The sequence below is a fragment of the Lissotriton vulgaris genome, chromosome 8 (assembly GCF_964263255.1).
Source record: "Lissotriton vulgaris chromosome 8, aLisVul1.2, whole genome shotgun sequence".
NCBI lineage: Eukaryota > Metazoa > Chordata > Amphibia > Caudata > Salamandridae > Lissotriton > Lissotriton vulgaris.
The window spans coordinates 597,967,317-597,992,209 of NC_141696.1; the positions used below are offsets into that span (position 1 = coordinate 597,967,317).

The following is a 24,893-nucleotide window of genomic DNA, read 5'->3' on the forward strand; positions in this document are numbered from 1 at the left end:
TGACAATTGTACATGAGGCCAAAGGTAATAGAAATCAGTGTTGAGATGTACGAGCCATCCAATCATCCCCCAATTCCCTCACACATCATGCTTTATGGTACTGGAGCTCCTACATTTCTGGACCTTTACAGATCATATAAACCAATCTAATGTAAAACCCAGGATTCAATGTTTGAGCAACAGTGAAGAATATCACTTAGAGGGAAAATTGTTCTCTGTCATGTATTCTTAATGGTTCTGTGCTATTGTGTAAGTCTTAATTGGCACTTACAGAGGAGGATTCAGGAAGATTAGTGAATGGGCAGATAGGTTTTATCAGTACTTTAGTGTCAATATGCACAGACCTTGGAGTCCAACTTAAAAATGTCACATTTGTAGCTGTGTGCCGACAAGACCATGTTGCAGCTTTGAAAGGCGAGTCATATCGGGTAAGGAGATCACATTAGATACTTTGCATATTACCAAATTCACAAAAAAAGGTTGTGCTAACCTTTACCATGCTACAGTGTAACAAGCCAAACAATAGACTTGTCAGCGACTCTGGCAAGGGCTGGTTTGCAGAGTAGCAGAATATTGGGTACAGAGCTGCCCAAGATCACACAGGGAGTCAAAGGAGAAGGGTATTCAAAGGGAAAGATCTGCAGAAGGGAACGAGAAAGTTCAGGCTCAGAAAGAATAGGAAGTCAAGTGGCAGTTTGGCATTAAGAATAACACCCAGGGGGAAGAGTGTGTATGTGTGTGTATGTGTGTGTGTGTCTGTGTGTGTCTGTGTGTGTCTGTGTGTGTCTGTGTGTGTGTCTGTGTGTCTCTGTCTGTGTGTCTCTGTCTGTCTGTGTGTGTGTGTCTGTCTGTGTGTGTGTGTCTGTCTGTGTGTGTGTGTCTGTCTGTGTGTGTCTGTGTGTGTCTGTCTGTGTGTGTGTGTCTGTCTGTGTGTGTCTGTCTGTGTGTGTCTGTCTGTGTGTGTGTGTGTCTGTGTGTGTCTCTGTCTGTGTGTCTGTCTGTCCCTGAGAAGCTTCACATGGTAAGAATGAAGCTCAGTAAGTTCCTCAGCCTCCATTTCAGATACTTACTGCAAATGCCCACATATAGGATGTACTTGTGAAGGCATGGTCTGTGGAGTGGATACATATGGTGATGTTATAAAAGTAACTCAAAGACAATACAGTGGACAAGAAACACCACCTAGGTTGTCAGTTGTGCCCATGGATCTTGGCAATCAAACACGCACGGCGGTAACATTAAAGGTGTAGAACTAAATGCACAGCCACAAATGGATAAGTAGCTAGCAAGGAGGCGCACTTAACAGGATACTTGTTTGCCCACATTGTTGTTCTATTTCAAATGTATTTTTCCGAAAGCCTTCTATTACCTACCTAATAGGCGTTTGTTATGTATTATACAACTGATAGTGAGTTCCCACCGAGAGAAGAGGAGATCACCGGAAGAAAGATTCATGGGAAGAACTCTCTGGATCACAAAATCTCAATGGTGTAAATTTCAAGGTTCAATGTCTAAAATCTTAATTTGCCCCTATAATAAAATGGGGAGTTTGTTTATTCCCAGGAGTTTTCTGACTTTCTATTGGAGGATGAAGAAGACAAAATAATTCATGTGTTTATGCTGGTGCATGTTCCTAGAGTAGGGTAGGTTTCCTTCCCCAATTCTCTAACTTGGAGACTCGCCTTTAAGTTTCTGCTGCCTTTCTTTATGAGAGACAGCCTTACTTAGATTTTACTGAATTGTCTGCCGATATCTTTGAGCTGAGAATATTTCCAGCTTATGCTGAGAATAATTTCCAGTTTTTAATGCAAAGACTTCATGCTTGCTTATACATTTCTCTTTCTCTCATCAAAACTCTTCTTTGGGTTTTTGACCTGTCATCTTTTCCTGTCATTATTCCATATTATTTAGAATATGAAATTTCCGTTCTCTAACACGCTTATTGCATTATTACAATATTAACTGTGATTCTGACAAACATTTTGTTCTGTTTATAATTAGGGCTCCTGGTTTTATTGTATTTATCTGTTTAACATTTTCTTCTGTTTTTATCCATATTTATTTTGTGTTTTGATTTTAAATGGAGCCGTTAAATGGTATGTTTCCATGTTTCCACGTTTATTTAACCCTTGGGCATTCACTCATACATGGATATCTGTCCCGTTTCAGAAAATTAAACATCAACATGTAACAAAACACTACACTCACTGGTGTATATTAGTGTTATACTACAAAAATGGTAGCATATGCCTGTATTTAAGGAAATCTCGTCCTGTTTTTTTATCTCTCCATGCTGTCTATCTGCTCAGCTGTTGCCTCGAATTCAAGAAAGACAGCATAGAGAGACTCTCACACCCCTAAAAAAGTACAAGAGAGAGAGAAAAATAAATGGGTGTATTTGGACCATATGCAGTCGGGGAAAAGGGGTAGTACGAATGGGAGTACGAACAGGAAAAGGAACCCCCTGAACAGAGCACAGATCTTGAAAGTCTTTGCGGAATGTAGTAGCCTTAGTGGGATCAGTACAAGCGATCTCCGGCAAATTGGCTTTGTAGAGACCAGAAATGGTAAAGAAATAACAAAAGTATCATTACATTCAGTCCTGGTAAAAATGGCAATCCTCAAAGCAACTAGCGAGATAAACCACCTGGGAATAAGAATAATCCCGGAGAGGGAAGTAAAAGCCCCCAATGACAATACCTTCCTAAAGCATCATGCAGGTTTAGGGAGAAGACAGGTGAGATTATATAAAGACGAGGAAGGGAACCAAAGCTGTCTAAATATAGAAATAGACAATACAGATAACGAAGGCCCATGGGGTAATTGGTCACACTGTAGCAGCCCAAGGTTCGATTTAAACAGGAGTCATACGGAGGCCGAGGGAGATGAGGGAGGTATGAGTGAGATAGAATAGGATGAGGGGGTGTCGCAAAGTCTAGGTCTCCTGTCATGGAATGTAAACGGGCTAGGCAATGAGAAAAAGAGAGAAACTATAAAGGAGATAGTAAATAAAGTGGACATTGCCTGCTTGCAAGAGACCTGGTCATGTGACGAAACCCCGTTTAATGAAGGATACCTACAACTAAACTGCCCGGCCAAGAAAAAGAACTTTGGTCGTCCGTCGGGTGGTTTAATGACTTTGATTTCAACGAAAGTGCTCAGAGAAGTAAAACTGATAAAAATGAAATGTAAATGGGTTCAGACTAGCAGAATAGAATTATTGACAGTGGAAAAGAAGTATAAAATGCTGACTATAATGAATGTATACATGCAGTGGGAGAATGGGGCAGAGTATGAGAAGGAGATGAAGCTGTTTAAAGAAGATGTAGATTCTGTTGCAGAAAAATATGTATTGGATACCGTGATAATAATGGGGGATTTCAATCATAAACTTAACCCAAAAAAGGCGGATATCTGGAACAGAGAAATGTTAGAGGTGTTTGGTATAAACCCAGCAAGGTTCCCAGTAGGGGAGATATCAAAACATGAAGCAGCTCTGGTATACTTCCTAGGAGGCAGGGGTTTCCAATGCCTGAATGGAAGAATGAAGAACGACTGCCCAGCAGGGAAAACTTTTAAAGTAGGTTCTCAGAACTGCCCAATTGATTATATGTTTTTACATGCCTGGAACTTCCCCCAAGTACGGGAATTTAGGTTGGAACAAAAAGAGATTAGCGACCACATCCCTCTATATCTAAAAATACAAGGGGGAAGAAGCTTACCCAGAGATAAAGTGATCACCCAGGAGGTGGAGTACCCTAGACGTGTGACGACACGACTCACGGAGGAATATCAGGCAAAACTGCTAGCTATGCAAATTAAAATAAAGCCGGAAAATCTTGAGAACAAAACCTTGAACTGGTTTATAGGTAAACTAGAGGAAGTTGTCTGTTGTTTAAGAACTGAACTGAAAAGGGTCAATAATACAAGTCGAAAACCACCCAGTAGAGTAAAATGGTTTTCAGTAGAGTGTCAATCCAAAAAACGTCAGATCCGGGCAGCACAAAGAAAACAAAAAAAGAACTTCTGCCAGGAGAGACAGGATCAGGTAACCCGTCTAAAAAGAGAGTATAAAAAAATGGTAAATGACGCTAAAAGGGCATTTAAAGAGAAATGCTGGTCAAACCTGCTGGAAGCGATTGAGGATAAAAACCTAAGACAATTTTGGAAATTGGTAAAGGCAGCCCTTAGCCCCTCTGATGGGGAACTAAAATGTGTAGTTAGTGAGGCCGAATGGGAAAAGTATATTAGGGAATTGTATGGGGCAAGAGCCACCACAAACCAGGTAGTGACACATAAATGGCAGGAAATATCAGCAGACCTAAAAGCTAAATTTTGCGTAAAACAAGTAGAAGATACAATAAGAGAGCTGAAATTATCCAGAGCAGCAGGTCCGGACAACCTCCCAGCAATAATTTTAAAGTCAGACATAAACTGGTGGGCAAGATTCTTTGCTCAGATGTTTGGTACAATACTAACAGAAGGCAAAATGCCATCCAACTGGAAGGGTGCTATAATTAGGCCCATCCATAAGAAAGGTAGCATGGAGGCACCACAAAACTACCGCCTGATTAACCTCCTTGATATAGGAGAGAAAGTTTTCTCTAAAATTGTACTGAAGCAACTCAACATATGGGTAAAAGAGCGCCAGATTGTCCCTACAGAGCAAGGAGGTTTCAGGGAAGGGCACTCGACTATAGACCATGGGTTTGCACTGTGGGCATTGGCGAAGAAGTCAACGGAACAAAATGGCAAGCTGTGCTGTTGTTTCGTTGACTTCCGAGCCGCATTTGACTCGGTTGATCGCGCGTGCCTATGGGAAGCATTACTTAAAGTAAACATCCCGAGTGACCTCCTGACAATAATAAAGGAACTTCATAATGAGAACTGGGCGCAAGTCATCAAGGATACGGAGGGCTCCTTAACGCAAAAAATACCCATCAGAAACGGCCTAAGACAGGGGTGTGTGTTAGCGCCGCAGTTATTCTCCTTATTCCTGTCAGACCTACCGGCCCATCTAGAGGTCGAGGGTAGTGCAAGTCCCAGAATGAACGGAAACAAGGTGGCCTGCCTACTATATGCAGACGACCTAGTTATTGTAGATCAGACAGAAATAGGCCTCCAGCGTAAGCTCAATGCCTTCAACGCATACTGTGCCAATAAATTTCTTATTGTCAACCTGGATAAAACTAAAGTACTTTGCTTTGGGAAAAAATTAACCAGATTCAATTGGTACCTAGGGGAGCTCAAACTGGAGACGGTGAATGAGTATCGTTACCTAGGTATATGGTTCGACAAAAGCCTAAAATGGGATATGCATTGGGATACACAAAAAGCCAAAGCACACACATCGATATGTGGCCTAAAAATGTTCAACAGGGATTACGGTGAGATGTCGCACAGACCAATGCTAAGGGCCTTTGAGGCAATGATACCCCCCCAAGTGCTGTATGGGGCAGAAATCCTTTATTTGAGCGGTAAAGGAGCCTGGGACTTGGTAGAGGGTAAATGCCTCAAAGGACTCCTCTCTCTCCCACAATCTGCGATGGTGCAAGCCATAAGAAGGGAAATAGGCACAAAGTCCTGGGAGACATTAACTCAAATGGCAATACTTAGACTTTGGAAACGTCTGGAAGACCCCGAGGGACAAAAAGTAGCACAATGGTGCAAGAAGGAAATCCAAACGAGTAACCTAAAATGGGCAAAAATGTGCAGGGAAAGAGTTACGCAAATCTGTAAAAAATTAAAGGTAGAGGTAAACCAGGAAACTCATCAACTCCTTTGTACAAGGAGTGAGTTGAAATCAAAGGGGAAGGAAATATCGGGATTGTCCGATATGGAATATCTAGCGAAAAAGAAATCAATAACACATATGATGGGCGCATGGCTAAATGAAAACTGGTTCCCCTACCTAGACATCCTTCCCAACCGCGGACTTAGGCAGGAGATCTTAAGGCTGAGGGTTGGTCTAAACCCATTGTTAACAAATAAAGATCTGAAAAATAAATTGTTAGATAAAAATGGATGTTGTAAATGTAATTTGGGGTGCAAAGGAGACCTGGTACACATCCTACTCGATTGTCTGTTTTTACTGGAACAGCGGAAACTGTGGTTACGTCCCGTGTTCCTAAAATATGATATAAGCTCTAGAGCGCAGGCAGCCAACCTGCTAACTGAAATACCCACTATCGACATTGCGATTGCTCTTGGGAAATACATAAAAGCAGCATTAAGTGAGCTAAGAATCCGGGAATAACAGGTATATTTTAAAGCATTTTAAATTAAGGAAACTAGTCTAGCTGAAGGAAGTAGATTGGGTTTGTTTTATTCATAACTGTGGAATGTTAACTAAAATGCAATTTTAAGGGCGTCGACAAAGGATGAAGCGTGTGTAAGAGTTTTAACTAATATGTGATGGATTTTATTGTGATAATGTTTTAAATGAGTTGAGCTCAGCGTTTTAACTTTTTGATACTCTCTTGCACCTGTTTAAATGACTAAGGTCATAATAAACATACCTTTTGACTTGACTTGAGACTCTCACAAGAAGCAACATTACCAGCATTATTCTGCTTTTAAAAATAAATTTAGAAAGGAAACACTTTGTTTTCTCTTTGTTTCTGTAAAAATTCATAAAAATGGAAAACTGGAAGCCTTATTTATAATCCAATATCTTTTGATGAATTAGATAACATTTAGTGCTGGAAGCTAAAAATGAACATCTAATGAGTAAACCGATTAAAGACTAAAAAGATTTGAAAATAAAACTCTTAACTCGTACTAATTCTCTTTATTGACTGAACTAAAAGTCTTTAATTATGTATTGTTATGTAGATTATTGCACCGCTTTCCTCTTTGTTGATGAAGAAAGATCCATAAGATCAGTGACGGTGTCATTTAATGATTACACCAGAAGATTGAAATATAGAAAACAACGCTTCCTCACAAGTAACGAATTACACAAGAGAGATGAAAGCAGAGACTGTAGGAAAGAGAAGGTATCAAATTAGAAACTGGAACAAAGTTAACGGAAAGAAAGCAGGCACAGGGAAAATGTAAATATAGAATGAGAGAGAGTTCAAGTATGCACTAAGAAATTGCTGGTTCAGAATTCAAATGAGTACTGCAGGCAGTGCTAGTTTAGGAACCAGAATTAGTTAAATCTCAGAAATCAAGAATATCAAAACAAGGACCCGCAAATACTCAGGAAACAAAGGTTGGTCTACAGGAACAATGCTACAATGACCAATGCTGACCTGACAGAAACTGGGCCAAAAAGAGCTCACTGTGATTAACTGCCAGCCACAGGTGTGCTGAATGGCTCCACCCACCCTTGGCTTCCAGGAGTGGAGATAAAGCAGTGAGCAGGAAATTCTAGGTAATATAATTTTTTGCATGAGCAGACTGGCTTCCACAATACCCAAAATGGATCCTAAATAGATGTGAATTTCCGAATTTTGTCCAAGAACCTGGAAATAAGATATGCAGGCAGTGGTGGGTACGGATCCAGATTGAAACTCTGGAGTGTGCCACAGTTGGGCCCCCTGGTGTTGGACACGAGATCACAGGGAGTGAATTGTTACAAGAATATAGGATTGAGAGAGGATTCCAGTAGTCATGGAAGCTATATTCAATTCCACTTTTAGTGTGGATGCTATTCTTACAAAACACTCAGCTATCTGCTTCAGTTTAACAAAAACTCAAGGGCAAAGCAACTGTGTATGGAGGAGCCCTCTTTAAACATAAAGATAACATTTATAACAAAAGGAGCAAGCTGTTAATTATTATTCTTGTTGAAGTGTACCAAGAGAGAAGGTATTTTTTGCAACAAGCTGTAGTAGCTGGGTGCATATGTGCAGACGTCTAATAAATGCTCATTCTTTGTATATATTTATGACGTTTTATCAGAATATACATCACAGTTCAGAATCTCATATCCACCTACCTTAATAATCTGGGTACACTCCAAAAACCTTTTGCCACCTTCATATTCCAACCATGTGGCCTTTTGAGCACTGGAGCACCCTATCACCAGAGATTTGTGCAACCCTCCTCCCGGAGTTCAATCTGGTAATGAAATAAAATTCAGTGAGTCTTCAAAAGATGCGTTGTCAAAAGAGACTAACTTAAATATGACCAATATTGTTAGGACTCTGATTAGATTTGTCATGGGCACCTCGTTGGTGAGTTCATGAAGCCCTCACCCACCAACCTGGTTGGTGGCATGCTTCATCATCAGGCCCACCCAGTGACACCTAATGTGTCCTCGGTGTGCTGCGACGCCTGATTACAGCGGAGCTGGTATTTTACTGAGAGTGCAGTGTGAGGTGTAAAGTGAAGTGTGAGTAAAAACGGCTTGGCGAGGGTCCCAGTACCAGAGGGTAAATTAAATTTTAATAACTGCGCCCCTGTCAGCGGTTAAAATAAGGCTAGGGGATGTTTAAGGGAGGCAAGATACTACCTCCTACATCCATCAGTTGGTCGACATGTTTCAGCCGGTGCCTTAAACTAAATCTGGCTTTCCTCAGGACGTTTTTAAAATAGAGTGTAGTGCAGGTTAAAAAGGACTGTATTCCAGGCTATGTGTTACACTCACTAAGGTGTTTCTTTAAGTGTGAGACGGGATTCCCTTCTCATATATGCCTGTACCGACTACATTGAAGACATAGACAAAACATGTAATAAGAGGAGAGTCAAATAGGCGTCTTTGCCACATAGTCATATACATAGAATGCCGAATCTACAGTGCTCAGTGGGTAGACTACAGTCGCAAAAGTGTAATGGCACTGGTGGTACCATTATTGCGATTATCGCAAATAATTGGGGGTGGTGTCGCTAAAACACGGGTATCACACATATGCATGAGATACAAAGTGTGATGGGGCGTAAGTAAACACTCTTACGCTTAGATTTTGCAGCCAATGCTTCCAGGAGTGAAGCGGTAAGGGGTTGACCCTGTAGGGAAATAATGTTGGCCACTGGGAGTTAGAGACCTGTAAGGAGGGAAATGCGCTTACCCAGAGATTGTTGCTTGGAGGTTGTCATACTCACAGCTTTTCTGGTCAGAGCTTGCCTTGTACCTGTTGCACCGTCCTCGTACTCCGGTAGAAAGAGCTGGAGTTTCTTGTTCGTTTTTATATGCTTGCTAATTGGATTAACTATCGGCACCTGTAGCTGGGAGTAAGAGTAGAAAGACTACCCCGGGCGTGTTCCTAGCTGTCTGCTCATGGGCGGTGGAAAGACCCTAGTCTCTAGCACATGAGCGGTGCTGCTTGTGTCTATTGCGCATGAGCGGGGGTGAGACACTAGTTGGTGGAAAGACACTAGTCTCTAGCACATGCGCGGTGCTGCTTGTGTCTATTGCGCATAAGCGGGGATGAGACACTAGGTATTAGTGCAGGTGCGTCTGCGGGTCTAACACGGTAGAGTATGTGTCGTATTGAAGTATGCAATCTGCCACTATCAATAGTGCGGGTATGGAATTTCAAGGAGGTGCATTTAGCTCGGGCATAGTGTAATGAAGTATCACAGGTTGCTGTAGGAGCGGGAGACTATGGCTGGGTATGGCAACGAGTCACAACCCGATATGGGTTGGGCACGATTAGGGGTGGTAGCCTCAGTTGAGTTGAAGTTCATAGGTCAACTGGGTTGAATGGGTACTAGTAAAGACCTCTGTATAGAGGTTTACGTCAGCATGTGACTGAGTTCCAAGGGATCGCATCGTTCAGGCCATTGATGTGTGAGGAAAGGCGATAGATCCAACTCTGTTCTTTGCTCATCGGTCTTCTTTCATTGTCTAATGCCTGCTCAGGGATTTGTTCGATGATTGTCCATGTGAGGTCATTGGGGGTATGGCCATGGGTGATGAAGTGGTTGGTTAATTTACTGATGTTTTTCTTACACCTAATGGTGCTCTGTGCTCAGTGACCCTAGTGCGTATTTTGCGGGTGGTCATGCCGATATAGCGAAGACCACAGGAGCAGGTGAGAAAGTAAATCACATTACGTGAGTTACAGTTGGTGTGGCTGCGTTGTGTCCACACCTTGTTAGGTTCTAGGGTTAGAGTTTTGGTGTGGGTGGTTAAGTGACACACACTGCAATCATTGCAGGGGTAGTGTCCAGTTACTTTTGGTAGGCCCCATGCATTCAGAATGGTGTTCGGTTCTTGTGTGTTATGCGTTTCGTTTTAGGACGGGTGTTAACTAGTTGGTCCTTCAAGTTATTGCTTCTCTTGTAAGCAAAACGCGGTATGTCCCACTGCCTCTGGCAAGAATTCAAGATCTTCCAGTTCTTCTTAATGAGTTTGGCTACCTCATTGGAGGCTGTGTTGTACGTAGTGACGCAGGTGATAGGTTGTTCCTGCTCCTCTTAAGCTGTGGTTTCAAGGAGGGCCTCTCTATTCTGGTTCCTGGCCCTCTTCCTGGTTTTGGAGATGATAGCTGGTGGGTAGCCCCGGGCCTCCAGTTTCCTGGATAGTTCAGCAGACTGTTTTTTATAGTCTGCTATATCACTGCGATTCCTGCGTATACGTAAGAATTGTCCGAAGGGAAGGTTCTCCCTTAGCGGGCGTGGGTGGAAGCTTGTGAAGTGGAGTAAAGAGTTTCTGGCCGTGGGTTTATAGTAGGTTGTCGTGGTGAGGCTGCCATCTTTGACTGTTATATTTAGGTCCAGGAAAGCAAGTTGCTTTGCACTGATAGTGCTGGTGAACTTCATGTATGGCTCCCTGCCGTTGAGCCAGATGAGGAAGTGATCCAGGGTTGTTTGTGGACCCTCCCATATCACAAGGATGTCTTCAATATAGCGGCGCCATGCGAGGATGTGGTTGGCATAGGGGTTTGTGCTGTCAGCAATGTGCGTGCGTTCGAATTGGTGGACGTAAAGACCTGCTACGCTTGGGGCGAAAACGCTGCCCATGGATGTTCCATTGGTCTGGAGGTAGAGGGTTCCCTCCTATTCCAAGTAATTTTCCTTTAGTGCCAGTGTGGCGCATTGGAGGATGAATTCTCTGGGGGTGTGGTAGGGGTCTTCCTCTAAAGGTTCCGGTCGGCGGGATCAGTTTTTAATCTCTTTTCCATACAGCGCTCATTAAAGAAACTAAGAAAGCAAAGTATTTCCCGTACAGCATTATAACAACTTTAAACTTTTGTGGCTACTCCAGAAGAAGGCGCTGGCCGCCGAAACGCGCGTAGAGTACCAATCTGCCACTTCCTGTTTTTTAACTTTATATATGTTTGCATATGTAATGTGATCTATGTAATGTGATTTATACATCGTTGTTTAAGTCTAGTTTGCCTAAATTATACTTTTTTAACGTACATATTAAATTTGTAAATGTGATATTGTTCTTTTTTATCTCTAATAAATTGTTAAACTTCACAAGCATTTTTGTAGCTTAATTGCCTTCCATTCATCAAAATCTTTTTGATTGTTTCTTATGGTTGCCTAGATTGTTAAATACCAAAAGATCTTGAATTCTGGCCAGAGGCAGTGTGACATACCGCATTTTGCTTACAAGAGAAGCAATAACTTGAAGGACCAACTAGTTAACACCCGTCCTAAAACGCATCACACACAAGAACCGAACACCATTCTGAATGCATGGGGCCTACCAAAAGTAACTGGACACTACCCCTGCAATGATTGCAGTGTGTGTCACTTAACCACCCACACCAAAACTCTAACCCTAGAACCTAACAAGGTGTGGACACAACGCAGCCACACCAACTGTAACTCACGTAATGTGATTTACCTTCTCACCTGCTCCTGTGGTCTCCGCTATATCGGCATGACCACCCGCAAAATACGCACTAGGGTCACTGAGCACAGAAGCACCATTAGGTGTAAGAAAAACATCAGTAAATTAACCAACCACTTCACCCATGGCCATACCCCCAATGACCTCACATGGACAGTCATCAAACAAATCCCTGAGCAGGCATTAGACAATGAAAGAAGATTGATGAGCAAAGAACAGCGTTGGATCTATCGCCTTTCCTCACACATCAATGGCCTGAACGATGCGATCCCTTGGAACTCAGTCACATGCTGACATAAACCTCTATACAGAGGTCTTTACTAGTACCCATTCAACCCAGTTGACCTATGAACTCCAACTCAACTGAGGCTACCACCCCTAATCGTGCCCAACCCATATCTGGTTGTGACTAGTTGCCATACCCAGCCATAGTCTCCCGCTCCTACAGCAACCTGTGATAATTCATTACACTATGCCCGAGCTAAATGCACCTCCTTGAAATTCCATGCCCGCACTATTGATAGTGACAGATTGCATACTTCAACACGACACATACTCTACCGTGTTAGACCCGCAGACGCACCTGCACTAATAATTAGTGTCTCATCCCCGCTTATGCGCAATAGACACAAGCAGCACCGCGCATGTGCTAGAGACTAGTGTCTTTCCACCAACTAGTGTCTCACCCCCGCTCATGCGCAATAGACACAAGCAGCACCGCTCATGTGCTAGAGACTAGTGTCTTTCCACCGCCCATGAGCAGACAGCTAGGAACACGCCCGGGGTAGTCTTTCTACTCTTACTCCCAGCTACAGGTGCCGATAGTTAATCCAATTAGCAAGCATATAAAAACGAACAAGAAACTCCAGCTCTTTCTACCGGAGTACAGGACGGTGCAAAAGGTACAAGGGAGGCTCTGACCAGAAAAGCTGTGAGTATGACAACCTCCAAGCAACAATCTCTGGGTAAGCGCTTTTCCCTCCTTACAGGTCTCTAACTCCCAGTGGCCAACATTATTTCCCTACAGGGTCAACCCCTTACCGCTTCACTCCTGGAAGCATTGGCTGCAAAAACTAAGCGTAAGAGTGTTTACTTACGCCCATCACACTTTGTATCTCATGCATATGTGATACCCGTGTTTTAGCGACACCACACCCAATTATTTGCGATAATCACGATAATGGTACCACCAGTGCCATTACACTTTTGCCGACTGTAGTCTACCCACTGAGCACTGTAGATTCGGCATTCTATGTATATGACTATGTGGCGAAGACGCCTATGTGACCCTCCTCTTCTTACATGTTTTGTCTGTCTTCAATGTTGTCGGTACAGGCATATATGAGAAGGGAATCCCCTCTCACACTTAGAGAAACACCTTAGTGAGTGTAACACATAGCCTGGATTACACTCCTTTTTAACCTGCACTACACTCTATTCTAAAAAGGTCCTGAGGAAAGCCAGATTTAGTTTAAGGCACTGGCTGAAACATGTCGACCAACTGATGGATGTAGGAGGTAGTAACTCGCCTCCCTTAAACATCCCCAAGCCTTATTTTAACCGCTGACGGGGGCCCAGTTATTAAAATTGTATTTACCCTTGGGTACTGGGACCCTCGCCAAGCCGTTTTAACTCACACTTCACTTTACACCTCACACTGCACTCTCAGTAAAATACCAGCTCCGCTGTAATCAGGCGTCGCAGCACACCCGGGACACATTAGGTGTCACTGGGTGGGCCCGACGATGAAGCATGCCACCAACCAGGTTGGTGGGTGAGGGCTTCATGGACTCACCAACGAGGTGCCCATGACAAATCTAATCAGAGTCCTAACAATATTGGTCATATTTAAGCTAGTCTCTTTTGATAACACATATAAACTACGGGGACTCGAACTAGCTTTCTAGTCCTCTCTCTCTCTCTTGATACGCGCAGTCTTCAAAAGTTAACACTACCCTTGTATGCTGTAAATATGTATACTTTCTGATCTAGAATGTCCTAACATATAGTTAAATGTATTGTTGATCCGTCTTCCAATGCTTTTGTTATCGGTACAACTTATGTGAATATTCCTTCCTTACACTGCCATCTTTCAGAGCTGTCAGCCCATATCAAAGTATGTATCCTCTTCAGTGTGTAAAATATTTTGGCTTGAAATGTTAGTGCTGCATAAATAAAAAAACTATATTTACCCCATTTAAAAGCATCCTGTATTTAGAGGTATCCTTCCAGGAGATAACATGATTTATCTAAGAAAGTGGATTTTGGTCAGGTGAAGAAGTTGGCTTTAGAAAAAAATTGTGTAAAATGATATCAGTAAGTTTCTGAAAATTTCAAGAAGTTTTTTTTCTTTAAGTGTTTAAAGCTCAGAAACTTTGCATCGTATTTAAAACGATTATAAATATCTGGTAAAGGTCGATTTTTGCTACAGGAAGACCCTTACAAAAACCTTCTTTCAGCACAAGAATTCTGCTGCACTGTAATTGTATTAGAAAATACTCCAGCAAAGGTATATATGTGTATTTATTTGCTGGAAACTTTGCTCGCAAGTCAAATTTACAAAAAATTTTAATTCCCAAAGTACTAGAATTGGGAATTTCACAACCCTTTGCTGGTGGAAAGTAATCCTGTACAGCCTTAGTTTAGAACTCTGTTCTCCTTTCACTGGCTTAGGCAACAAGCATCATGACCTCGCTAGTGACAGCATGGACTGAAGCAGGTAGAAGCCCAAGATGCAAAATGCCGGATTACTCGTTGTTTAAAATTAGCACATTGACTATATCAATACAGGTAAGACATGGACTGGACTAACACTACAATTAACAGACAGGAAGTTATATGTAGCTTCTTCTCCTAGAGCAACCTGAAAAAAATGTACAGCCTATCCTTTAAAGACCCTCTGGTTAGGAAGGGTTTTTAGCAGATATTACCACATGCATGACTTGCCTAAAGACTAAGCTGATTATGCTACTGGACTGCAGTTGTAGACGAATCTAGGGCTCTAGTGTAATTTTCCCGATTCATGCCCTTATATAGGTATAACTCGTCATATCCTTATATAGGCATCAGAATCATAACCATATTTAGACACAGTCAATGCAGTTCAAATACGGCATGGCTACTTCCACAGATTCCTAGAAATCACAACGAGTTCTTGGAGAGACCAAACCTCCAGCAGTCCGGGACTTTCCCCTGCTTCTGTATTGATTTGTCCTAGAACTCCTGGAGTCCTAAAAGAACTGCAAGTTCTTAGTGACGTATTATGTCCAACCTTACGTCAAACTCGGCACCTTCCATGTATAAATACACCAGCATGTGCCCTAGCAAAACACACAGTGATTTGGAGCAGATTGACTAACTACTTGCCCGACGCCCTGCTGTAGCAAGTGCCGAAGGAAGGCGACCCTCCAGCTGACTCACTGAGAGAGACGCTGTCTTTTCTCTTGCCGAGAAATCCAGCTCCGGTGTTTCCCGGCTACCCTTGCAGGTTATTGGGAGATCGAGTCCTGAGAGAGAGATACAAGACCTCCTACATTCTATAAACAAGGTACGGAGCTGATTAGACCCTTAGAGAATTCTTGGATAGATTCTTGGCAGAAATTATTTAACTCAAGCTACATCTCACTTACTCCTTCTCATGTACTAGGCTTAGGTTGGGTACACCAGGGTAGGAGTACCTTAGAAGCACCAGTTGAGTACGTTTAGTCAACTTTTATCATTGTATGTATTTTATCCATTTTAAGTATCTTATGGCTTAGAAACCATATAAATACTTTTACAGTATTATTTCATAATACTTTTTATTGTACGCCTTTTACTTTATGACAAGTATTGCGATTGTAGCAATTCACTTCTCTTGCATGAGAAAGAAGACTGCTCAATAAAAACCTTTTATTGAAAACGCCCGTCTCTCTATTTCTCTGCACTTCTGCTGAAACTAAGCATGCACGATTGACTGAGTGAAATAGCCATCTATTGTTTCTGCGACTCTGGAGATACATTCCTTATTCTTGGGGAACAAAGTTGTCATGTTATATGGTTGTCAGAAACTAATCCCTTCTTGTGTATTCGAGAAAGTTTCTAGTGACCTCTGAGCTAGCTGGCATTCACAAATGAAGTCTTACATATTCAATAGAGACCTAGTCGACTTCAGTCCTACGTCTAAACTATCGTTTATGTTATTCCAATGCGCAGAGCCTATTGGGAATATAGGAACTACACTACACAGTGATTGTGTCGTAAAGTGGTAAGATAGCTTAGTGAATGAAGCACCTGCTTCTGACATGTGTATGACTTTTAGATCACAGACTTTAATACCAGAATGGCAGGCATAGTCTTTTAACCTTCCTTGTTTGATGAAATGATAACCTTACCAGAGGAAAGCCTTCTTCCTGACTAGGCTTCGATTTAAAACAATACATTTTCTGGCAGTTTTCCCAACCCACCCTCGCTCCCTTCTTGCCCATGCGCACTATATATCAAAGCACCAAGCAATGTATCTTATTATGTACTTTTTATACCCCCCAGAGAAGGCAATCCTTCGTCCCTTATCATTAGCTCCGGGGATTAGGTGTCATGAGTTTGCGTTGGCTTATCTATTATCCCTAGATAATATAGATGTTAGATATGGAGTATTAAGTTATATCTTAACTGTGTTTAGGATTCGTTGTAAATATTAAATCATGACTCTGTTTTAAAGTGTTTTCATGGATCTGCATTTTTAAATCGTTTTTAGGGCTCGGCCTTCGTCAACCCTGCGTCAGCAGGGGAGGCGGAGCTTCGAGCTCCTAATGTTAAAGAAAAAAAAAAGGATCTCTAGGGCTCTGGCCAAACACATTCCATTCATTCCTTAGTGTTTTATGGCATGTGCCTAGTGATTCGTCTTCGCTGTGCTGTCTATTTAGTAGCCTTGACGTGATAGGCTATATTGACTTTTTGTCCGTCATTGATGTTAGTTTCATGGCATATTCTGTGCGCGAACGAGCACGCAGAGTGATTAATCTTAATTAGGAGCTGTCCGAGTGCCTGTGTAATGCAATCCAGATGATGCTAGCGCGTTCACAGCGGTGAGCGCGTTCAATGTAAAATGACGAGAGGCAGCAGGCGAGGCTCACAGAAGAGGACTCATACATGCTCGTCCACACTGTAGTTCTTGTGTTTCCTGAATACTCTCATTTCCAAAGGGCTTCATTTCCTTCTTTTCCTCGCACGCTGCGCTGCACTATTTTTGTCTGTGGTTTAAAAAACGGGGTTTAAAGGCGTTTTATTATAAAACATTTGGATTCTGGTTCTGTAAGCTTTGTTTTCCGAATTTTAATAAGTGCTGACATGCAGACTACTGGTTGAATAAATGATGAAGGTTAAAAGTGACCTTCGTGACACGTGCTGTCGAGCCTGACTCGCAGAGTTAACATGCAGTCATCATTATTGTAAAGTTTTTGGAAAAAACGTGAATACGCAATAATCATGGAAAACAGAGCCTTCCCGCGGTTACAATGGGAATTCACAAATGTCTTGTGTGTCTCACGTAATGCCAATGGCTATTTCATTAGGAAAAATTAGACTCATTGATACATGCACCACCACCAGCAGTACTACCAGTGCTACAGCCACCAGTACTACCATTACCACCACCACCAGTACTAACAGTACCACGACCACCAGTACTACCACTAACACCACCAGCAGTACTACCAGTACCACCACCACCAGTACCACCACCACCACCACCACCAGTACCACCACCACCAGTACTACCACCAGCAGTACTACCACCAACAGTACTACCACTACCAGTACCACCACCTCCAGTACTACCGCTACTACCACTACCAGTACCACCACCACCACCAGTACTTCCAGTACTACCACCATCAGTACTACCATTACTACCACTACTACAACCACCAGTACTACCACTACTACAGCCACCAGTACCACCACTACCACCACCACCAGTACTACCACTACCACGACCACCAGTACTACCACTACCAGTACTACCAATACCAGTACCACTACAACCACCAGTACTACCATCACCAGTACCACCACCACCAGTACTACCACTACCAGTACTACGGGCAGCAGTACCACCACCACTAGCAGTACCACTACCGGTACCACCACCAGTACTACCACCACTAGTACCACCACTACCAGTACCACCACTACCAGTACTACCACCAGCAGTACTACCACCAACAGTACTACCACTACCAGTACCACCACCACCACCAGTACTACCACTACTACAGCCACCAGTACTAACACCACCACCAGTACTACCAGTACCACAAGTACTACCACTACCAGTACTACCACTACCAGTACTACCACTACTAGCAGTACCACAACCACCACCACCACTACTACCAGGCTAGCGATGACAGCGCATATCTACAGGCTAGCGATGACCGTGCATATCTACAGGCTAGTGAAGCCAATGCATATCTACAGGCTTGCGATGACAGTGCATATCTACAGGCTAGCGATGACAGTGCATATCTACAGGCTAGCGATGACAGAACATATCTACAGGCTAGCGATGACAGTGCATATCTACAGGCTAGCGATGACAGTGCATATCTACAGGCTAGCGATGATAATGCATATCTACAGGCTAGCGACGACAGCGCGTATCTACAGGATAGCAATGACAGCGCATATCTACAGGCTAGCGATGACAGAGCATATCTACAGGCTAGCGATGACAGTGCATATCTACAGGCTAGTGAAGCCAATGCATATCTACAGGCTAGCGATGACCGTGCATATCTACAGTATAGCAATGACAGCGCATATCTACAGGCTAGTGAAGCCAATGCATATCTACAGGCTAGCGATGACAGTGCATATCTACAGGCTAGCGATGACAGTGCATATCTACAGGCTAGCGATGACAGTGCATATCTACAGGCTAGCGATGACAGAGCATATCTACAGGCTAGCGATGACAGAGCATATCTACAGGCTAGCGATGACAGTGCATATCTACAGGCTAGTGAAGCCAATGCATATCTACAGGCTAGTGAAGCCATAGCAATGACAGTGCATATCTACAGGCTAGCGATGACGGTGCATATCTACAGGCTAGTGAAGCCAATACATATCTACAGGCTAGTGAAGCCAATGCATATCTACAGGCTAGCGATGAGAGTGCATATCTACAGGCTAGCGATGACAGTGCATATCTACAGGCTAGCGATGATAATGCATATCTACAGGCTAGCGACGACAGCGCATATCTACAGGATAGCAATGACAGCGCATATCTACAGGCTAGCGATGACAGAGCATATCTACAGGCTAGTGAAGCCAATGCATATCTACAGGCTAGCGATGACAGTGCATATCTACAGGCTAGTGATGACAGTGCATACCTACAGGCTAGTGAAGCCAATGCATATCTACAGGCTAGCGATGACCGTGCATATCTACAGGCTAGTGATGACAGAGCATATCTACAGGCTAGCGATGACAGTGCATATCTACAGGCTAGCGATGACAGTGCATATCTACAGGCTTGCGATGACAATGCATATCTACAGGCTAGCGATGACAGTGCATATCTACAGGCTAGTGAAGCCAATGCATATCTACAGGCTAGCGATGACAGTGCATATCTACAGGCTAGCGATGACAGAGCATATCTACAGGCTAGCGATGACAGAGCATATCTACAGGCTAGCGATGACAGTGCATATCTACAGGCTAGTGATGACAGAGCATATCTACAGGCTAGCGATGACAGTGCATATCTACAGGCTAGCGATGACAGTGCATATCTACAGGCTTGCGATGACAATGCATATCTACAGGCTAGCGATGACAGTGCATATCTACAGGCTAGTGAAGCCAATGCATATCTACAGGCTAGCGATGACAGTGCATATCTACAGGCTAGCGATGACAGAGCATATCTACAGGCTAGCGATGACCGAGCATATCTACAGGCTAGCGATGACAGTGCATATCTACAGGCTAGCGATGACTGTGCATATCTACAGGCTAGCGATGATAATGCATATCTACAGGCTAGCGACGACAGCGCATATCTACAGGATAGCAATGACAGCGCATATCTACAGGCTAGCGATGACAGCATATCTACAGGCTAGCGATGACAGCATATCTACAGGCTAGCGATGACAGTGCATATCTACAGGCTAGCGATGACAGTGCATATCTACAGGCTAGTGAAGCCAATGCATATCTACAGGCTAGCGATGACAGAGCATATCTACAGGCTAGCGATGACAGTGCATATCTACAGGCTAGCGATGACAGTGCATATCTACAGGCTAGCGATGATAATGCATATCTACAGGCTAGCGATGACAGTGCATATCTACAGGCTAGCGATGACAGAGCATATCTACAGGCTAGCGATGACAGTGCATATCTACAGGATAGCAATGACAATACATATCTACAGGCTAGCGACGACAGCGCATATCTACAGGATAGCAATGACAGCGCATATCTACAGGCTAGCGATGACAGAGCATATCTACAGGCTAGCGATGACAGTGCATATCTACAGGCTAGTGAAGCCAATGCATATCTACAGGCTAGCAATGACAGTGCATATCTACAGGCTAGTGAAGCCAATGCATATCTACAGGCTAGTGAAGCCAATGCATATCTACAGGCTAGCGATGACAGTGCATATCTACAGGCTAGCGATGACAGAGCATATCTACAGGCTAGCGATGACAGAGCATATCTACTGGCTAGCGATGACGGGGCATATCTACAGGCTAGCGATGACAGTGCATATCTACAGGCTAGCGATGATAATGCATATCTACAGGCTAGCGACAACAGCGCATATCTACAGGATAGCAATGACAGCGCATATCTACAGGCTAGCGATGACAGAGCATATCTACAGGCTAGCGATGATAGAGCATATCTACAGGCTAGCGATGCCAATGCATATCTACAGGCTAGCGATGGCAGTGCATATCTACAGGCTAGCGATGACAGAGCATATCTACAGGCTAGCGATGACAGTGCATATCTACAGGCTAGCGATGACAGTCAGGGATGTGGAATTCCTATAGCCGGACGCCCAGGACATATTGTTTGGGGTCAAGGGCAAGAAGTTTTCATGTGTAGTTTGTCCTTGGGACAAGTAGGCCCAACCCCCTGCAGCCCAAACTCTTTGGCTGACAGTTTGCAGCACCACATTATGGATCAGGGAAGGGCACTGTCAGCAGTTGAGGTAATATTTTTGTCCATATGTTAATGCTGTTCAAACTTGTATTTATGGTTCATTAATTGAAAGCCTTTATTATTAGGGTGCACGCTCTAAGTGAATGTTGTAAGTTCTGACTGCACTACTAGCAGTGGGCCCAGTATAAAAATGTATACACACGTTTTCAAAGTTTAGCAATATGAGGCTATGTATAATGCTCCCAGAATGCTCTCTGATTTGATGCAAATATTAGCAGCAGTTTGAAAGCAAGATTGATGATTCTTTGCTTTCAAAATAAAATGTTGATAAAAAGGAAAGCATGAAAGAAAACATTTAGCTGAACTACTGTAAAATTGCAGGTACCATTTCTTTGCAGTTTCATTTAGTAACCTGTGTTGATGCATTCTAGTATTTCCCAAAAATATTCATAATAGACAATCAGTGTAACCAGTTTCAATAAGATTATGGGAAACAAAAATAAACAAGCATTGGCAAAGTCAGTAGGTCTGAAATTGATGGTCCGCCTTTTAGGTTGGTCTATGTGCGACTTGTTTTGGCATTGTTTTTGTAAAACCTTACTGGTGAGGGAGCTGCAGGGCCCTAACCATTATAACAAACATTGGCAAAAGCAAAAATTGCTTTTGGTCCCCAAAAACACACTGCCATAGTAGTTACTGGAACTGAACAAAACTACTTTGTGTGCCAATATACTCTTTGTGTACGAGCAGAACGCTGTCTAGTCACAATGAAGCCAGACAATATAGAGACAGAAGTTCTATAAACGCAAAAAGTCTTGGTCATCGCCAGACCAGAATAGGTGCCTAATTATTAAAGCAAGTCTCAAATGTGCACCCATGGTATATGTCCTTGCATTTAAGTGCAGCTATATGGCTTTCATGAATTCCCAAGAATTTACAGAAGTTGGACAAGAAAACTCACTCCTAGAAAATATTTGTGAACTGCATTTTAGCATGAGTAAACATGCAGTTGTTGATAACCCTTATAACGTGCAAGTTAATAGGTTTGCACAGACTCCAAGGGCATTCTAACACTGGAACTATTGCTTACCACTACCCTCAGACCCAGTATGTAGATCTGCGGAAACGTGGGAACATAAGAAGTATTCAAATGCTACTATGGTATGAGCCCCGGCATAATCAAAGAGGCTATTTCAGAACTCTTATATAATGAGACTGCTGCCATAATTTGTCGTCGCACTACATTGCACCAAAGGGACAAGTGGATTTTGTTACAGGACAAGTAGATTTATGAAGCAACCTGCCCCATGGACAAGTAGATATTTTATTAAATTCCACACCCCTGACAGTGCATATCTACAGGCTAGCGATGATAATGCATATCTACAGGCGAGCGACGACAGCGCATATCTACAGGATAGCAATGACAGCGCATATCTACAGGCTAGTGAAGCCAATGCATATCTACAGGCTAACGATGACAGTGCATATCTACAGGCTAGCGATGACAGAGCATATCTACAGGCTAGCGATGACCGTGCATATCTACAGTATAGCAATGACAGTGCATATCTACAGGCTAGTAAAGCCAATGCATATCTACAGGCTAGCGATGACAGTGCATATCTACAGGCTAGTGAAGCCAATGCATATCTACAGGCTAGCGATGACAGTGCATATCTACAGGCTAGCGATGACAGAGCATATCTACAGGCTAGCGATGACAGAGCATATCTACAGGCTAGCGATGATAATGCATATCTACAGGCTGGCGACGACAGCGCATATCTACAGGATAGCAATGACAGCGCATATCTACAGGCTAGCGATGACAGAGCATATCTACAGGCTAGCGATGACAGTGCATATCTACAGGCTAGTGAAGCCAATGCATATCTACAGGCTAGCGATGACAGTGCATATCTACAGGCTAGCGATGACAGAGCATATCTACAGGCTAGCGATGACAGTGCATATCTACAGGCTAGCGATGACAGAGCATATCTACAGGCTAGCGGTGACAGTGCATATCTACAGGCTAGTGAAGCCAATGCATATCTACAGGCTAGCGATGACAGTGCATATCTACAGGCTAGCGATGACGGAGCATATCTACAGGCTAGCGATGACAGTGCATATCTACAGGCTAGCAATGATAATGCATATCTACAGGCTAGCAATGACAGTGCCTATCTACAGGATAGCAATGACAGCGCATATCTACAGGCTAGTGAAGCCAATGCATATCTACAGGCTAGCGATGACAGTGCATATCTACAGGCTAGCGATGATAATGCATATCTACAGGCTAGCGACAACAGCGCATATCTACAGGATAGCAATGACAGCGCATATCTACAGGCTAGCGATGACAGTGCATATCTACAGGCTAGCGATGATAATGCATATCTACAGGCTAGCGACAACAGCGCATATCTACAGGATAGCAATGACAGCGCATATCTACAGGCTAGCGATTACAGAGCATATCTACAGGCTAGCGATGACAGTGCATATCTACAGGCTAGTGAAGCCAATGCATATCTACAGGCTAGCGATGGCAGTGCATATCTACAGGCTAGCGATGACAGAGCATATCTACAGGCTAGCGATGACAGTGCATATCTACAGGCTAGCGATGACAGTGCATATCTACAGGCTAGCGATGACAGTCAGGGATGTGGAATTCCTATAGCCCGACGCCCAGGACATATTGTTTGGGGTCAAGGGCAAGAAGTTTTCATGTGTAGTTTGTCCTTGGGACAAGTAGGCCCAACCCCCTGCAGCCCAAACTCTTTGGCTGACAGTTTGCAGCACCACATTATGGATCAGGGAAGGGCACTGTCAGCAGTTGAGGTAATATTTTTGTCCATATGTTAATGCTGTTCAAACTTGTATTTATGGTTCATTAATTGAAAGCCTTTATTATTAGGGTGCGCGCTCTAAGTGAATGTTGTAAGTTCTGACTGCACTACTAGCAGTGGGCCCAGTATAAAAATGTATACACACGTTTTCAAAGTTTAGCAATATGAGGCTATGTATAATGCTCCCAGAATGCTCTCTGATTTGATGCAAATATTAGCAGCAGTTTGAAAGCAAGATTGATGATTCTTTGCTTTCAAAATAAAATGTTGATAAAAAGGAAAGCATGAAAGAAAACATTTAGCTGAACTACTGTAAAATTGCAGGTACCATTTCTTTGCAGTTTCATTTAGTAACCTGTGTTGATGCATTCTAGTATTTCCCAAAAATATTCATAATAGACAATCAGTGTAACCAGTTTCAATAAGATTATGGGAAACAAAAATAAACAAGCATTGGCAAAGTCAGTATGTCTGAAATTGATGGTCAGCCTTTTAGGTTGGTCTATGTGCGACTTGTTTTGGCATTGTTTTTGTAAAACCTTACTGGTGAGGGAGCTGCAGGGCCCTAACCATTATAACAAACATTGGCAAAAGCAAAAATTGCTTTTGGTCCCCAAAAACACACTGCCATAGTAGTTACTGGAACTGAACAAAACTACTTTGTGTGCCAATATACTCTTTGTGTACGAGCAGAACGCTGTCTAGTCACAATGAAGCCAGACAATATAGAGACAGAAGTTCTATAAACGCAAAAAGTCTTGGTCATCGCCAGACCAGAATAGGTGCCTAATTATTAAAGCAAGTCTCAAATGTGCACCCATGGTATATGTCCTTGCATTTAAGTGCAGCTATATGGCTTTCATGAATTCCCAAGAATTTACAGAAGTTGGACAAGAGAACTCACTCCTAGAAAATATTTGTGAACTGCATTTTAGCATGAGTAAACATGCAGTTGTTGATAACCCTTATAACGTGCAAGTTAATAGGTTTGCACAGACTCAAAGGGCATTCTAACACTGGAACTATTGCTTACCACTACCCTCAGACCCAGTATGTAGATCTGCGGAAACGTGGGAACATAAGAAGTATTCAAA

General features: G+C 43.0%; 1 protein-coding gene across 1 annotated transcript in view; it reads left to right on the forward strand.

Moving 5' to 3' along the window:
- DCBLD2 (discoidin, CUB and LCCL domain containing 2) overlaps positions 1–24,893 on the forward strand; it is a 540,831-nt gene that overhangs the window by 320,923 nt on the left and 195,015 nt on the right. The gene's annotated exons all lie outside the window — the stretch shown is intronic.